The sequence below is a fragment of the Primulina tabacum genome, chromosome 16 (assembly GCF_025594145.1).
Source record: "Primulina tabacum isolate GXHZ01 chromosome 16, ASM2559414v2, whole genome shotgun sequence".
In the NCBI taxonomy this organism is placed as follows: domain Eukaryota; kingdom Viridiplantae; phylum Streptophyta; class Magnoliopsida; order Lamiales; family Gesneriaceae; genus Primulina; species Primulina tabacum.
Window position 1 is genome coordinate 26,192,336 of NC_134565.1, and position 6,179 is coordinate 26,198,514.

Here is a 6,179-nt window from a genome sequence, read left to right on the forward strand (position 1 = left end):
AAAAGAAAATAAAAATGACAAAATTAAAACAAATATATACAGCGTAGTTGTGATTGTGGCTCACATCTTCTTCTGATTTTACGTTCAGTAACGGCTTCAACGCCTTCTATGAGTCGAGGATATGCTTCCCATCCAATTTTCTTATAAATTGGCAAACATGGTCTTTTAACGTCATCCCAAGACGAAATTGTGTATATATATTTACTTATCTAAATAGATATGCGTTACTACAGTAGGATCTTTGTAAGGCTGATTCCACCGTCCATATTGATATTCCTCCTGTTGAAATTGCCACCATAGTTTAAGAAGTTCATTTTGCACGTACCCACTAGAATGCGTATCAAGAACCTCTAGAAAATTATCCAAAGGCTCTTTACTCAGACCATTCTTAATGAATAAAATTTTATCTTCTCTATTCATTGATGTCATTCCAACATTTTTGCATTTTACCTTATAAGTCCACTTTGCACATTTATGACATCCACCTATACGTTTAGCTCTTCGCTTTTTGGCATATGTGCTTTTATCAAATCCTGGCATATGTCTTATTATTAATTCACTTGCTTCCCCAACCAATCGAACTTTTGCTTCAATTATCAAACGGACATCATTCGGTATGCCATATGACATCATCAACCTTAGCCGCTCACATCTAGCTTTATAAATTTTTTTCAACGCATTATCAGGTAAACAAGCAAAATATTTACGAAAATTCATAATACACGCATCCATATTATTATTATTATATATATTTCAATTATTTTGGGAAAACTGAAGAAACCGACTTAAACAGTCACGGAGTACCATTATCCGTCACTTAACCGGGAAATGAACTAGAATCTGCAAAACAAAATGAAAATATCAAACAACTATTGTGGATCATATAAAGGCATAAACTCATTATTAAGAATTTCATTTTCTATAAAAGGCTTAAGTCTTTGCCCATTAACTTTAAACACGTCATTATTTTTAGGATTTTCAATATCAACAGCACCATGAGGATAAACAAATTTGACTATAAATGGTCCTGACCACCTCGATCTTAGTTTACCTGAAAATAAATGCAAACGAGAATTATAAAGCAAAACTTTTTGTCCAATTTCAAATGACTTTCTCATAATATTTTTATCATGAAAGGCTTTAGTTTTATCTATATAAATCTTTGAATTTTCATATGCATCATTTCTTAATTCTTCAAGTTCATTTATTTGCAATTTTATTAATTTAGATGCATCATCTAAATTAATATTAAATGCTTTAATTGCCCAATAAGCTTTATGTTCAAGTTCAACCGGTAAATGACAATGCTTACCAAAAACTAATCTATATGATGACATCCTAATGATGTTTTAAATGCAGTTCTATATGCCCATAATACATCAGTTAATCTTAAAGACCAATCTTTTCGATTTGGATTAACTGTTTTTTTTAAATTTGTTTTATTTCTCTATTTGCAAGTTCAACTTGACCATTACTTTGAGGATGATATGGGATAGAAACTTTATGTGTAATGTCATATTTTCTTAACAAAGAAGAAATTGATTTATTTATAAAATGACTTCCACCATCACTAATTATTGCTCTAGGTATTCCGAATCGGCTAAAAATATTTTCTTTTAAAAATTTTATAACAACTTTATGATCATTAGTTCTACATGCAATTGCTTCAATCTATTTTGAAACATAATCAACAGCGACTAAAATGTACGTATATCCAAAAGATAATGGAAATGGACCCATAAAATCTATCCCCCAACTATCAAATATTTCAATAATTATGATTGGATTTAAAGGCATCATGTTTCGTTTTGAAATTGATCCCATCTTCTGACAGTTTTCACAAGATTTGCAAAATAAATGCGTATCTTTGAATAAAGACGGCCAATAAAATCCACATTGTAAGATTTTTGTAGCTGTTTTATTGGATGAAAAATGACCTCCACATGCTTCAGAATGACAAAATTTAATAACATTACTTACTTCATTGTCGGGTATGCATCGTCGAAAAATTTGGTCAGGACAATACTTAAATAAGTAAGGATCATCCCAATAAATTTTTTTAACTTCTATCAAGAATTTATTCTTATCCTGTAAATTCCAATGAGAAGGCATTTTATTTGTCACAAGAAAATTTACAATGTTAGCAAACCAGGGCATAATAGTAGCATAAAACAACTGATCATCTGGAAAATTTTCATTTATTGGTATTTCATTATGAGATGATTCAGTCATTATTCTAGATAAATGATCGGCTACAATATTTTCTTTTCCTTTTTTATCTTTAATTATAATATCAAATTCTTGTAACAATAAAATCCGCCGTATTAATCTTGGCTTAGCATCTTGTTTATTTGATAAATATTTTATGGCAGAATGATCGGTGTAAACAATAGTATTAGAACCAATTAAATAAGATCGAAACTTATTTAATGCAAATACTACTGAAAGTAATTCTTTTCAATAGTTGAATAATTTATTTGGGCACTATTTAAGGTTCTACTAGCATAATAGATTGCATAAGGTTTTCCTTCTTTTCTTTAGTCCTAACACAGCTCCTATAGCATAATCACTTGCATCACACATTAATTCAAATGGTAAAGACCAATCTGGAGGTTGTAAAATAGGTGATGTAACTAAAAGATTAATAATTTTTTTAAAAGCATTTTCACATTTCTGAGTCCATTCAAATTGTGTATCTTTTGTTAAAAGATTTGAAATTGGTTTAGATATTATGCTGAAATTTTTTATAAACCTTCTATAAAATCCTGCATGACCCAAGAATGATCGAACTTCTTTGACCGTTTTTGGTGATGTTAAATTAGCAATAACATCAACTTTGGATTTATCAACTTCAATTCCTTTTTCAGATATCACATGTCCTAAAACAATCCCAGATTTAACCATATAATGACATTTTTATCAATTTAAAACAAGATTTTTTTCTTCACATCTTTTTAATACTTCTTCTAGATTTTTAAGACAATTTTCAAATGAGTTTCCAAAAACAGTTATTTCATCCATAAAAACTTCTACATATTCTTCAATCATATCACTGAAAATACTTAACATGCATCCTTGAAAAGTAGCCGGAGCATTACATAAACCAAATGGCATTCTTTTAAATGCAAAAGTTCCGAAAGGACAAGTAAAAATAGTTTTTTCTTGATATTCTAATGATATAGGTATTTGATAATACCCCGAATACCCATCAAGAAAACAGTAATAAGAATTTCCTGCTACTTTTTCTAGAATTTGATCTAAAAATGGTAGTGAGAAATGATCTTTTCTAGTTGCATCATTTAATTTTCTATAATCAATACACATACGCCAACTAGATGGAATCCTAGCTTGTAATAACTCTCCCTTTTCATTTTTTATAACAGTGATGCCGGACTTTTTAGGTACTACTTTGTTGGACTTACCCATTTACTATCTGAAATTGGATAGATAATTCCAGCGTCTAATAGTTTTAATACTTCATTCTTAACAACTTCCTTCATATGTGGATTTAACCTTCTTTGTGGTTGTTGATATGTTTTAGCATTTTCTTCCAAGTGAATTTTATGTGTACAAATTAAAGGATTCATACCTTTTATATCTTTCAAAGTCCATCCAATTGCATTTTTATATTTTTTTAAGTAATTTAATCAAATCTTCTTCTTGATTTGGCAAAAGAGTGGAAGAAATTACAACATGAAATGTTTTATTTTCACCAAGAAATACATATTTCAATTCTAATGGTAAAACTTTTAATTCAAGTTTTGTATTATCATCTTCTTTAAAATTATTTTTAGACTCAAAACTTTCTATTGAAAAAACTTCAGATTGTTGATTTAAGTTTTCTTCTTGTATATTTTCTTCCACAATTGTTTCAATTTCATTATCATATTCATTTTCATTAATACTTGGTTGTTTACATAAATTGAACACATTAAGTTCTAGAGTGATATTTCCAAAAGACAATTTCATTATTCCATTTCGACAATTAATTAAAGCATTTGAAGTTGCTAAAAATGGTCGTCCCAATATTACTGAAATTTCATTATGTACTTCTATTGGTTGTGTATCCAAAACAATAAAATCTACATGATATATGAATTTATCAACTTGAACCAACACATCTTCTACAATACCTCTAGGTATTTTGATTGACCTATCCGCCAGTAAGAGAGTAACAGAAGTGGGTTTTAATTCTCCTAAATTAAGTTTTTCATAAACTGAATAAGGAAGTAAATTCACACTTGCTCCCAAATCCAACAAAGATTTTTTAATTTTATTTTCTCCAATAATACATGAAATTGTTGGATAACCAGAATCTTTATATTTTAAACTATAATTATTTTGATGAATAGAACTTACTTGTTCAGCCAATAATGTTTTTTTCTTCACATGCAATTTTCTCTTTACAGTACATAAGTCTTTTAAAAATTTTGCATAAGAAGGTACTTGTTTAATAGCATCTAATAATGGAATATTTATCTTCACTTGTTTAAAAACTTCATAGATATCAGAATCACTATTTTGTTTTTTATGATTTGTTAATGCATGAGGAAATGGTGGAGGTTTATTTGACTTATTTACTATTTCAGATGATTTATCATTCACCATATTATTCTTAAAATTTAAGGTATCATCATTCTCAAAAGTATCAGGATTATCATCCTTACTCTTTGATTTTAAATGATCATTGTTTTCATTACTATATGGATCATTAACTATTTTATCACTTCTAAGGGTAATAACAGATTTTATTTGATCAATTTTTTCATTTTTTAATTCTTGATTTTGATTTTTAGGATTAGGTTGAGGTTGAGATGGAAATTTTCCTTTTTCATAAATATTAAGTGCGGATGCAAATTTTGCAAGAGTTTCTTTCAAATCACTCATAGATTAACTGTTTTGAATATTGATAGACTCTTGCTTTTGGATAAATGCATGAATTACATCTTCAAAGTTTTTTCTTGGAGGTGTAACATAAGGAATATAACCTTGATGATTTTGGTTATTTTGAAAATATTGTTGTGACGGTTGTGCATTATTATCATTCCTCCAAATAAAATTAGGATGATTTTTCCATCCAGGATTATATGATGGTGAAAAAGGATCTAGTATTGGTTTTTTATAATTGTTAACATAATTTGCTTGTTCATGGAGACATTCTTTAAATGAAGGTAATGTTGGACAATCTTTTGTAGCATGATCTTGTGTATCACATATATGACAAACAATTTCTTGAATACTTTTTAATTGACCACTCTTTTTCATTTCTAATGACTCAATTTTTCTTGCTAAAGATGCAAGTTTAGCTTGAATATCTATATCATCTTTAAGATTATAGATACCACCCCCATTTGTTGAATTATTGTTTTTAGTTGTTGGTGGTTCTATTGTGCCTATATTATCCCAATTTTGAGCATTTTCTGCTAATGAATCCAAATATTCCATAGCTTCATTTGAGTTTTTATCTTCAAAAGTTCCATTACACATGAATTCTATCATTTGCCTATCTTTAGGTATTAGACCTTCATAAAAGTGAGAAACTATTCTCCATGTTTCAAAACCATGATGTGGGCATGTATTAAGTAATTCTTTATATCTATCCCAACATTGATAAAACGTTTCTCCTTGTTTTTGAGAAAAAGTTGTAATTTGTCTTTTAAAAGAGTTTGTTCTATAGGAAGAGAAAAACTTTTTGAGAAATTGTTGTTGTATTTCTTCCGATGATCTTATTGAACTTGATCTTAAATTTTGTAGCCATGTTTTAGCTTTATCTTTTAAAGTAAAAGGGAAAAGCTTTAATCGAACTATATCCATGCTACAATTTTGATCATTATAAGTGTTACAAACTTCCTCAAATTCTATTAGATGCAAATATGGATTTTCAGAATCTAAGCCATGAAAATTTGGTAAAAGTTGAATAATATGAGGTTTGAAGTTGAAATTAGATGCATCAGGAGGAAAAACTAAACAAGATGGGGCACTAGTTCTAATAGGGTTCATATGGTGCCTAAGTGTTCTTAATTGATCATGTTCTTGATTATTATTATTATTATTATTATCATTATCTTGATTATTTGAATTATCATCCATGTTTAAATTATTTTCAGATACTCGAATAAGTCTACCACTTTTTTTCGACTCCAAATACTCATACAAAAAAAAACAACACAATACTTATA

The 6,179-nt window shown here is 28.5% G+C and overlaps 1 non-coding gene across 1 annotated transcript; it reads left to right on the forward strand.

Annotated features, from left to right (window-relative positions):
- Positions 1-5,557: 5,557 nt before the first annotated feature.
- On the forward strand, positions 5,558-5,668 carry LOC142530252 (small nucleolar RNA R71). The gene has a single exon (XR_012816092.1). It is a non-coding gene; the product is annotated as a small nucleolar RNA R71 (small nucleolar RNA).
- The last annotated feature ends 511 nt before the right edge of the window (positions 5,669-6,179 follow it).